We start from the raw sequence: 12,554 nt of genomic DNA, 5'->3' as shown, positions 1-12,554 counted from the left end.
CTCTGGTTTCAGAGTCTGGACTCCTAACCATTATACTTGACCTCCTCTCTGAGCTGTTTTCCCTAATTTGCACCTAGCTGCCCAGTGTGGCCAGGAAACACAAGTTGGGATGGGTCACCATATTTGGGATGATGTCTTGTTCACCCTGTTTGCTGGGACAAAGCCATTCTCTGGGGGTTTGGTGAAGCCAGTTGATGAGACCTAGCGCATCTGGAAGCCAGTGGTCAGCTGAGATGTGTGGCACTCTTTCCCTAAATATGTCTAGGGGTCCAGCCAGAGCTGCACCATGAGGTATTAGCACAATGAAACCTACTCTCAGACATTAATAATGAATGAGAAGTTGGATGTGGCCAATTCAATTGCCACCGTTTTGCTTAACTAAATGACACTCCCAGAGATTTGTAGTAGTAATTACTCCTTCTTTGCCACATCCTCTTTTTCTCCCACTAATTTGCTCCTGGAATCCACCTCCAAGGCCTGTCACGGCTAGCTGTTTTTGAATCGACAACATTTTCAATCTTTCTGACTTGCTGGAACTTTGTCCTGGTTTGGAGCACAGAGAGATTGGCTCCTGAATGTGGCAGTCCCCAGATGGAAGCCTTGAGATGGTGAGAACAGATATTTACCCTAAAATATAAGGTCATTAATAGTACATAGAAGCCAAGTACATGTGCACATATGTTCATAGCAGCCCTACTCACAATAGCCAAAAGGTGGAAATAGCCCAAATGTCCATCATTGGATGAGTGGATAAACAAAATGTGGTAGATCCATACAATGGAATATGATTTAGCCACAAAAAGAATGAAATATACATGCTATAACATGGATGAACCTTGAAAAGATTAAGCTAAGTATAAGAAGCCAGACTCAAAATGCCACCTATTGTATGATTCCATTTATATGAAATATTCAGAATAATAAATCCACACACACAGGCACAGATTGGTGGTTGCCAGGGGTTGGGGAGAGAGGAGAATGTGAAGAACTATTTTACTGCATGAGGTTTTCTGTTGGGGTGGTGAAAAAATTTTGGAACTAGACATAGATGGTGGTCACACAACACTGTACTGAATGCCACTAAATTGTTCATTATCAAATGGTTAATTTTATGTTATGTGAATCTTATGTCAGTAAAATGAGGCCAAAATTTTTTTTTTAACGTTTACTTATTTTTGAGACAGAGAGAGACAGAGCATGAACGGGGGAGGGGCAGAGAGAGAGGGAGACACAGAATCGGAAACAGGCTCCAGGCTCTGAGCCATCTGCCCAGAGCCTGACGCGGGGCTCGAACTCACGGACCGCGAGATCGTGACCTGAGCCGAAGTCGGACGCTTAACCGACTGAGCCACCCAGGCGCCCCAAGGCCAAAAATTTTTTAAATGCTACATAGGAGAGATTTGGTTGAAGCATCACATAATTATTGGAAAGAATTTGAAGTCATGTCGGTAACTACCTAGTCCTTTAATGGAAGCATCATATGTATCTTTCCATCTTTACACATGACCTTGGACAGTTTATTCCCCATGCTGACAGGGGTGCCCCAGGAAAGCATCTGGGTGAAAGGGGGATGGGGAAGGGAGACAAGCCTGGACAGGGTTGACACCAGTTCTAGATCCCAGTTGTAGACACACTGGGATACGTCTTCTGCCTGGGATATAGGAAGGAGGAGACTTTTTTATAATTCAGTTTCTCTGTGACTTACCAAAAAAAAATCACTAGAAGATACATAAGTAAATACAAATATATTTTTTAGAGAAATGGTAAATGTTCTAGTCATGAATTTTTCAGTAAAGTTTATTGTTTTACCTAACTATAAAAGTAACATCATACTTACTATAGATTGGGAAGCACAGAAAGGCTTAACGAGAAAGGGGGTTGGAATCAACTGTTACCCTCCCATGTAGAAGTAGCTACTTTTAGCAGTTAAATAAATCTTTCTAGCACTTTATGCTTTTATTCACACAGATAAAATTACATGATGTACATATGATGTACCTCCTTTCCCCATAATATCATAGAATAAGCATTCCTCTGCTTCATTAAAACATCATTGTGTTGGATGCACAGTAGGCCATTGTAAGGAGGTATGGTTTATTTAACCACTCCCTTATCATTAGACATTTTGGTTGCCCTCTGAGAACTAAATCCAAAACTCTGCATGTACAGTACAGGTTACAAGTGGAGGGACCCAGGACATGCTGTGGGTCTGATGTGTAGCAGGTGATATACAAACCTCAGTCGAGAAGACTGGGTCTAGTCTTAGCAAGGTGAGTGTGGTGTGTGATCATAATTTTGCTAGTAGGAAACAAACTCACAGCAGTATATATACTCTTTGGAGAACAAACAGAAGGGTAAGGTCAGCATACCCAAAGTTGGCAGATCCTCAGGCACTGCCCAGTTAGGAGGAAGTCCTGGCTCAAAGATTTAGATTTGCATTTTTTAATGTCTCTAGTAGCAAAGCACTGTCTACATGGCAGGTGAAAGGGACATCATAGGAATGAGGCACCCTCCTGGCCTCAAAGAAGTGTGATAGGCAGCAGTGCAGACTATTAGTGTAGTTAGTGAGGATTGTTGAATAGTGTGGCCAGTGCCGTGGGAGGACTATGCATTCTGGGATCATAGAGAGGGTGTGTTGGCCTGGCTTTGGTATTGGGGATGGAGGATGGGGACAGGGAGGATTCCTGCAGAGTGACTCCTGAGATGAGGCTCAGTAGATGAACCGTAATTACAGAGTCCTCTGAGCACTACTCTGGACTCCCCTATCAGCCACCTCTCTGCTGATTCTACGTTCACCACATGGCCATTTGTGAATAACTTGGCTTCCAATATTCATAGACAATGCACTATTCTGTTCCATGGGATGGATGCACTTCTCATTGTCATGGCCATGTTAACATGCGGTCTTGAGCTTGGTTCCCGTGAATCTGTCCCCAACAAATGGGTCTGCTCTTTGTTTGTGAGTTTTCTGAGCCTGCAAGGCTAAGGATGCCAGGGCTTGTGACAAGGTGAATTCACCAACGTGACCCACGTCTCCCCTAAGAAGACCTCTCCAGGAACATCAGAGCTCCATACATGCTTTTCCCCTTCTAAATGCAACAGCTCCATCTCAAGGGGGTCGTATAGAAGTAAGCAAGATGATGTGGGCAGCGGGCCTGGCTCAGTGCTTAGAAGCTCTGAGCTGGTACTAATTCTTGTCTTCCTTCCTTGGAGACTCTTCTGTTTCAATTGGTGGGGGGAGAGTGGGTAGCTGATAAGTGGAGATGATGAGTCACATAGTTCACTAACACCCTCCAGCTAGTTCTCCCAGTTCATTAGCCAAGCCATCAGTCAATGTGACTAATTGTTACTTTTTGAGATAAATGTTTAAAATATCATCTCCTATGACAAGGTTCTTTAGTAGCTCAAGGACTTGTTGGGGGTGGTAGGGGAAGATAGAATGCATGCACAGAACAACCAGAAAATAATGCTGGAAACTGACTTTGGAGGCTCCTTCCTCTAGGCTGGGGCTAGAATGCACCAGCACAACTGGTTGGCTGTTTACTGTCAGTGTGAGATCTGACCAGGCAATACTCACTTGGCCCAGTACAAAGCCTGATTTCTCCTTTCTTGGTTCTCTGCTGCTCTGTACCTCTGCTAGCACTGGCACTTTTATATCTGTGTGGGGAGAAAAGGCTCTCCTTCCCTGCATTTCTATGACTCAGTGGCGTACCCAGAAATGGTCCTGTTGAAAAGCCTAATGTAGGCTCCACCTGGGAAAAACAAAAAGCCCTTCACTTCTTCCTTTTGTGAGCTGAAAGCTAAGAGAGCTTGAGCAAGCTTGGTTTCTTAGGTGGTAGGAGTAAGGTCACCATCACCAAAAAATGGGAGATAGATGCCTTAGGCTATAGCTATAGTTAACATAATTTTCATAGGCCTAGGTGACGCTTTTCATAGGCAACTTTCCATAGGTGTCCCAGATGGTCTTAGAATTGAACTTGGACCTCTGGGTGGCCAAGAGTCAACTCTTGCAGACAGGATTCTAGATGGACCGAGCCAAGAACACAGCCCTGGAGATGTCAGAATTGTCTGGGGTCTCCACCAGGAATGCTCCTGATCCAGACACACCTAGAATCACCATTTCTTTTACTTCTCTTTCCCTTGTCTGCTCTTCCATCCACCTTCTTTCCAAATCCTTCCCTGTAAACGTTTCATCAGTCTGAGTCCTGGGGTCACCATGGCTACATTGAGGGGAGCATTTGCCACTGAGGCTCTTGCTCTAATTGGAGCTTAGTGGTGGTCACCTTTTGCTGGACATAGCCTCTGGCCTCTGACAGGACCATATGGACTCTCATAGTTTCTGAGACCCGGCACACCCCAGATGCAGCAATGGACTTGTCCTGCTACTGCTGTCACTGACCTTGGGTCTATGGGATACTTGCTAGCTTATCAGCTGGCTAAAAAAAATCACTCCAAGCTCCATACTTAGACTTGCATCTAGGAACAAATACCCTTTTAGAGAGGTAAAACTAGCAATCGATAACCAACCAACCAACCAACCAACCAACACCACCCCCACCATTACTAAAAAAGAACATGAAAAGAAAAAAGAAGATTCTAGCACTCAGTTCCTAATGTAATGCCCATACTCATCGTCTTGCACACTCCCACCCCCAAGTGCTGCTTCACATTTCTTTAGGGGCTCTGAGGTCTCAGTCCTATATGTCCATGCTCCTGCACCGGAGAGGCCTGAATATAGCTCCTAAGTAAAGAACAGAAATTCAAATTGTGGTTCAGCAGATTACTAGCTGTTTGATCTTGGGCTAGGTATTAGCCTCTCTGTGCCTCAGTTTCCCCATATATAGAATGAAGATGATAATATTTCCAACTTCATAGGGTTGCTGTGAGGATTAAATGAGTTAATATATGCAGAGCACTTCAAATAGTGCCAGGAATATGGTAAGTGCTTATGTTAGTGTTTGCTTTTACAAGATCCTGGATGGTCATTGGGTTTCTGGCTGGGGCCAAGCCCCCCCCCCCACCCCCCCCACCCCGGCTCCAGAGGGGATTCTGCTTTGTGTTTTGGTTCTCACCTGTGCTTTGAGCAAGGGATCTGCCATTTACAATAAAATGGTATTTATTACAAAGGACTCAAGTGGTGGGTCATTGGTATTTACTCCCTAAGACAAATATAGAATTAAAACATAAAATGTGACTCAGAAGAGTCTCAACAGAGCAACTCAGGTGAAAGGCAATGGAAGCCAGTTTATTTCCTGCAACAGCAGCAGAAGTCTTTGAACCTACCCCTGTGTATTCCTGACCATTGATCTTGTCTCTGTCTCCTTGTTTCTAGATGCAAGCTTGTGTCAAGCACATGTTAGGTGCATGGGGCTCTCAGTAGCCCCTGACAGGTTGCAGCATTAAAGCCCACCTTTGACCTTCAGGATAGAAACCTCCCCACTGCTGGCCTGGGTGGGCTTCTCTGTCATATTAGACCTGAAGCCTCCGAAACTATTGTTGATCTACCCAGCGTTCTTAAAGTGTCAAGGATACTCAGGGATTTTCTGGCCAGTTTTTATGGATTTAAGGACAATGAAACATACACTCTGGTGAAATCTTCAACTACCAAAAAGCCACCTCTTGACAGTATTATCAGGAATGTGTTAGCAGGGGGTCTCCAGATGACCTGAAGCCCAAAGTAGTGTATCTCTTCTTTGCCAGCTTAGACTTCTGTTTTTTTGGTGAATTAGTCTTTGCCCTTTCAATGGCTGATGAGAGTAATAATAATGATGTGCATTAAGTACTTATTTAGAGTTTTCATGTCCTATAGCACTTAATCTTCAAAATTAACTTGGAGGCCGGTCCTATTATTATCCCCATTTATAGATTCATAAACTAAAGTTCAGAGGGACAAAGTGGCTTGCCCAAGATCACCTAGTTGGAAACCAGCAGAGCTGGAATTCAAATGGCAGTCTGTTTTTCTAACTCCTAGAGCCTATACTTTTGACTGCAGTGCATGGTGCCTCCATGTGTGGTGAGTGGACAGAAAGAAAGGGCATAGACTTTGGTGTCAGATAAGCCTGGCTCTGCCTTACAAGCTGAGTGAACTTGGTTGGAACATTTGGTCTCTTTAACAACATCAGCAGCAGCAATGATAATAGCGTGTGCTTATACGGCAGAGGTGTGCCTTACTATTTTAACTTGTGTAACTGCAACAACCTCACTCATGAGGTTGATACTAGTGTTTTGCCAGGGAGTTAATAACAGGACCTCAATGTGGTCTCATGATGATTAAATGAGATACTATGCATTTGAGTACTGGGCCTGGCAGAGAGCAAGGGCTAAATATTAGGAAGTGTGGGTGACCATAGCTCTGAGAAAGACACACAGTCTGGTTCTTTCCTGCCAGCATCCTCCATTTGTGGGAAGAGAGGATCCCGAGCTGAATGAGAATCTGTGTTCTTTTTGATTTTCACCACTAAACATAACTGCTCTGTTTCATGAAGCTGCCAGTCCTGTTACCTTCGAGCATGGCCCAGGCACTCCATGAATGTCTGTTAAATGAATGAGCCAAGGGGACCCGCTCCAGCCACCGGTAGCCCAGAACAGAAAGGCCATTTTCTCCTAAACAGAGAAAGCTCATCTCCAAGAAAAGGCATAGGGGCAATTCATGAGGTTCTGGTGCATTTGTGTGGTGTTTGGGGAGCATTCTTCTTTTTATTATGAGAAAAGTGCCCCCCTGCATGGTTCGCCACCATCCCACTCCCAATAGGATGACCTATTTTTCTCCACACAATTCCAAGGATTTTGTTCCGGGGGGTAGGAGATGGGATGGGGGCTGGGAGTTGGGGAGAGGGCCCATCACTGTATCAACTGGGAAAGACACTGCCATCCCAGTCAATGGGTGTCTGCTCCTCGGATCACTGCTTGGATAGAGGTGTCCCTGAGTACTCTGGAGGCCTGTCTTCCAAGCATCATGCTGCACCATGTGTGTCCACTGTAGGTCCATTAATGGCCCATTCCACCCACACAGGAAGATCATTATCTATCTATCTATCTATCTATCTACCTATCTATCATCTTTCTATCATCTTTCTGTCTATCTATCTATCTTTACCTAACCTGAATATCTCTTCTTCCAGAGCATAAACTCATTTCCTTTTGCCCTGTGCTCTGAGCAAAGAAGGGCCAGCCGGTCACCAATTTCTATATAATAACCCTTCAGATCTTCAAAGACTGTTATTAAATCTCTCCTTGGCTGCCTCCTGTCTAACTAAATAATTCCTGCCCCTTTCACCTTTCTCCGTAGGCCCAGTGTTTCCACTCTGTGCAGCATTGTTCAGAGCCCCTCCATCTTCTCCAGCAGGAAATTAGGAAGACCAGGGGTCAGCCAAGTCTTAGGGGCTATGGCTGGCTGAGGGACGAGGCGAAGGGCAGCAGGTGTTGGGGGACACACCATGCTCTATTGCTCCTGGGTCTCGGGGGTACAGCCTCAGCTTCTCTCCTTGCTGCTGTCAGCCTCAGAAAAATGTTTTTTCCACTAGGGGACAGCCTTGGTGCCCATCTTTTCTCCCCTCCCACTCCCTTCCAGCTCTGCCCCTCTGCCTGATGACCGTGGTCACTTGGCACCCCCTCCCACCCCTCCTGGGTTCAGACACACAACAGAAGACAAGTAGAGAGCTGAATGAGGCAACAACTGCAACAAATACCAACGATGGCTAACGTTGTTCACCAGCTGCCATCTAATTGTGTGCTTTATCTCAGTTCCTCAGACAGCCTGATTGTCCCCATTTCCTGCAAGGAGATTCTGAACTCAGCGATACAGCCTGTAAGGCACTTGTCTGAGACCACACATAGGAGGTGGTACAGCCAGAATTGAAAGCCAGGCAGTGGGGCTCAGACACAGTGCTTTTAACACCGATTATCTCACTCTATTTATTTTGCAGAAAGTGAATCAAAGGTAGGGAAAGAGACCATATGGGATCATTAGGAGCAGGTTACTACTATGGACACCTGGGGCCAGAGAAAGGGACCCTAAGGGAACAGTTTACAGAGGCAAGAGGAGAACCAGAAGGGAGAACTTCAAGAAAGAGGACAATCAGTGTCAAATGCGTGGAGAGCCAAATATAATTTTTCCATGTCTGTCTTTCCTCTAGGCCCAAGGTAACCTGCCTCTATTGGATCCATTTTCTGACCTCTGGAAAAGGCCCATTTGTGTCCCACGCCCATCACATGAGATGACTCTCCTCTCCATAAGGGCTCTTCCCAAGCTTCTCTAGCCCCAAGACTCCAAACTCCCTGCCAAAGCTACCTCTTGGATCCCACATGGGCTCTGAGAGGCCAGGCCTAGGGGGGAACGTCCTGTGAAGGTATGGGTCCTCCACCTCCCTGTGCACGGACCTCTCCTGCTTTCCAGTTCACAGGTCTGGAGTTCAGCTTTACTTCCAGCACACTTTTGCTTCCCAATTTCACTTCCCCCTTCCTTCCCTCTCTGCCATAACCTAGGTAGCAAAAGGGTCTTTGCTTCTTTTTTGTTTTCCACCTGTTCGAGTGCGGTTGGCTGAAATATGGCTCCCTGGGAGGTATCGTGTCCTAATCCCTGGAACCTGTGAATGTTACCTATGTGTCACAAGAGATGTGATTGCATTAAGGACTTTGAGAGGGGAAGATTATCCTGGATTATATGGGTGGACACTAAACACAGTCACACGTATCTTTATGAGAGATGGGCAGAGAGATATTTGATACCATCTGGTGTCAAAGGCTGAAAAGAGAAGGTGATGTGACAATAAAATAGAGAGATTTGAGGATGCTGACCTCGGAGATTGGAGGCATGTGGCTACCGGCAGCCGCCAGAAACTGGAAAAGGCAAGGAACAAATTCTCTCCTAGACTCTACAGTAAGCACAGCCCTGCCAACCTTTTGATTTTGGCCCAGTGACACTGATTTTGAACTTCTAAACCCCAAAACCATAGGAGAATAAATTTCTGGGCTTTAAAGCCAGGCAGTGGGGCTTCAAATGCCTCCTAAACACCACACAAGTTTATGATACTTTGTTACAGCAGCCACAAGAAAATGAAAATATGGATATCACCAATATGCATTTGCAGGTTAAAACCCAGCACCACTTAAAAATGCTTGGGCTCCATATTTGCAGTTCAGTGCCTCAGGGGTGGGTAGGAGTGGGGGTTTATGTCAGAAATTCAAATTCATTATTTTAGGGAGGCAGCGTTTTGCTACCACTCCTTCATACTCTTCCATCCCCTTCCATCCATGCTCAGGGCACTTAAGGCCAGAAGCTTCTCCTATGGGCATGAGAGGAACTTGTTGAGCTTATCAATTTGTGCCTTCTCAGGGGTTTTTGCATTTATTTTATTTTATTTTATTTTATTTTATTTTATCTTATTTTATTTTACATTTATTTATTATTGAGAGACAGAGAGAGACAGAGTATGAGCATGGGAGGGGCAGAGAGAGAGGAGACACAGAATCTGAAGCCGGCTCCAAGTTCTGAGCTGTCAGCACAGAGCCCGACACAGGGCTTGAACCTGCAAACCGCGAGATCATGACCTGAGCTGAAGTCGGATGCCTAACTGACTGAGCCACCCAGGAGCCCCAGGGGTATTTGCATTTTAAAAATAGGTACCCCCTGTTCATTCCACCCTCAAAGTGCAGTATTTAATCTTGTGCCTTCCTTAGGCTCTGCAGGTCCCTGAGAGCTGACCACTTCATTGACCCCCAAAATGTTTGAAAGGAAATAAAGATAGCCAATAATGACCAGTAGGGTGAGGGAGGGGATGAGGCCCTTTAGATAAGGGTGGCCAATAAAGGCTTTCTGAGGATGTGACTTTCATGCCCAAAATCTGGATTAGTCCAGGCAGATAACAATATTGAGCAAAGGTTTTGAGGTGGGAAAAAAAAATCAGATGTGTTCTAGAATAGAAGGGGTGACAGGGTGGCTGAAGAGTAGAGCTAAGTTGATCATGCAGAGGTCTGTGGGCAACCCTGAGGAGTTTGGATTTTTCTTTAAGTAAAATGCAAGGCAGGCTAGGGGTACCTGGCTGGCTCACTTGGTTAAGCATCCGGCTCTTGGTTTCAGCTCAGGTCATGATCTCACGGTTGGTGAGTTCAAGCCCCAAGTTGGGCTCCTGCTGGCAGTGCAGAGCCTCCTTGCGATTCTTTCTCCCTCTCTCTCTGCCCCTCCCCTGCTCTCTCTAAATAAGTAAATAAACATTAACAAAATGAAAAGCAGGCTAACTTGTTAGTGCAAAATCCCTTCCTAGTTTCTCACTTTCCTATACTGTCTTTTTCCATTGCCATCACACAGATGAAGAAACAGACATAGAAAAATTAAGTAACTTGTTTAAAGTCTTACAACTAATAGAGTTTGGATGAAAACCTTGTTCTAGATGACTCCCGACTCCATGTTCTTAACCCCCACAAACCAGGGTCTCCAACAGACTTCACTGTAACATATAGCTCAGCATGGTTGCAAGTAGAGACAAACCCTCCTGGAGTGTAGTCTCCAGTGTCACAAACTGTAATTATGTCATTTAGAGAACTGGTCACCCAAGATGTGATGAGGAAGTGTGGTTAATTCATCCTGGGGCTAGGCCCATCAGGCCCATGGCTTTGACTTCGAATTGTCTGAAATGCCTTTCTAATCTAATGTAATCCAGAATGTTAATGATCTAGAAACTGCCGGCTGATGAGAGAGAGAGAGAGAAGGAGGGAGAGACACGGGGGCAGAGGGGGCGGCGCTCAGTCATCAGGGACTGTTTTTAGGACTTTTGAGGTCAGGGAGCTATTGACTGACACACACAGGAGGAAGACTGTAGTGAAATCATCAGCCTTACAGCATCTGGTTTTATACCATCATGAATCCTTCAATGCCTTGAAGTGGCCCTGAAGCGAGTGAGGGAGTAGCTGTCTCTCCTCATCAGAAATGGAGACAGAGGGCTGATCCTGTCATAACCCCCCACCAATTTGTGATGGGTCAAATTGTTGGCCATGCATTGCCCTAGAAATTGTTGCCTCTTGCAACTGGAAAGTACTGCAGAGCTTCAAAGAGCTATAGTTTTTGAGACACTGTTCTAGCTCATTCTGCTACATCTTTTGGGCCAGCCTCAGTGACAGAGTGGGATCCCTAGTTCTGTATGGTTGGTACCTCCTCTCCCAACTGCCAAGGGCTGCACAAGTGTTGTACCAAACCCCATTGGGCCCTGGATCCTCTGTCACAGGAAAAGATTACAAATGCAAACACAGACTGGGCTTTCACAGGAAGAGTGAAATCTGGCCTGAGGTTTGGTACATAATGATCCTCTAAAAAAAGAAACTCAATTACACCTTGAAATGGAATGATTCCTTTATTCTCTCAAACTGAATACCTTGGACTTGGGAAGCCACTGGCTTTCTGGCTGCCTGGTCTATTTCTACCTCTCTTTTCTTGCCAATGTTGTTTGTATGACATTCCAGAAATCTTGTCTTGTGTTGAAATCGTAAATAAAATGGACCATTATTGACCACTTGTAACTCAAGATTTCGCATAGATCCACTCCTCAGGCACGATCATGAAAATCTACCATGTACCAAGTAACCCTAGATGATTTCAATTCACTGCTTCCAGCTTGGTTTATCATAAGAATAACAGTATTTAACATAAGAATAACAGTATTGACTCACATGGTAAATTCAAGAAATTATTATTATTTTTTAAAAGAATTGATGATTAAAGTGAAGGCATGTAGTCTGATGCCAAGTAAGTGATGGAGATATGTCAGTAGAACTTGAATTTCATCAGTTTCTTGTCTGTGAAAATGGGAATAATAACAATAATTGCACCTCTGCATAGGGGCACTGTAAGGATGAAGTGGGACAGTCTGTTCAAAAGGCCCAGCAGAGTGTCTGTCAAATATCTGTTCACTGTTGTTATCAACTCTATAGCTGTGGGGACTTTTTGTAGTGTGGTTAATTTGAAAATAGGAAGAAATGAGCAGCCCCTGAGAAAGTGCTCAGCTTTCTACACCGTAGCAGGCCTAGGAGTATTAGGTGTTTGTTGGAGATTGGATGGAGAGGCAAAGGGATAATTCAAGAACATTCTGGGCTGCTAGTTACTTTGTAAGACAATGGGAGTCTAGATAGTTCCAAATAAAGCTCTTTGTTGCAAGAAAGAAGGCAGCCAGCTGGTACAGGAGGCCTCTTACAAACAGCTCCAGGCCTGCTGTCCTTGGAATCCTGGGAGCATTTCAAGGGACAAGTCTGATTTCCATCTGCTGGGATAGGGATCCTGGCATTCACGACAACTGGCTTCATTTGTAGACATGGCTGTTCACCTTGGAGAGCAAGATCAGAATAAGGCAAAGCTGAGCAAGGGAGCGGCTGCTTAAAGCTTTACCCCAATACAAGATAGAGCAGATTTGCAAGACCTGGGCTCTGTGAGGTGAGCATCCGACTAAACCTAGTTCATATTTCATGTCAGCTGGGATCTCCTGGTCTCTTAAGCTCTGAGGAATATGGATGTGAATCCCCATTCCATGATTGATTTCTGCAATCCCGTGTGGACTTGTGTCCACACC

The 12,554-nt window shown here is 45.0% G+C and overlaps 1 long non-coding RNA gene across 2 annotated transcripts in view; it reads left to right on the top strand.

Moving 5' to 3' along the window:
• The first annotated feature begins 317 nt into the window (after positions 1–317).
• The window catches only part of LOC122200315, a 46,293-nt gene continuing 34,056 nt past the window's right edge, over positions 318–12,554 (top strand). For both annotated transcript variants that reach the window (XR_006193789.1, XR_006193790.1), the window contains exons 1-2: positions 318–608; positions 8,136–8,348. This is a non-coding gene — a long non-coding RNA (uncharacterized LOC122200315). The remainder of the gene's footprint in view (positions 609–8,135; positions 8,349–12,554) is intronic.

Source organism: Panthera leo, chromosome D1, assembly GCF_018350215.1.
Source record: "Panthera leo isolate Ple1 chromosome D1, P.leo_Ple1_pat1.1, whole genome shotgun sequence".
NCBI classification, from domain to species: Eukaryota; Metazoa; Chordata; class Mammalia; order Carnivora; family Felidae; genus Panthera; species Panthera leo.
This window is presented reverse-complemented; position numbering and strand designations above follow the sequence as displayed.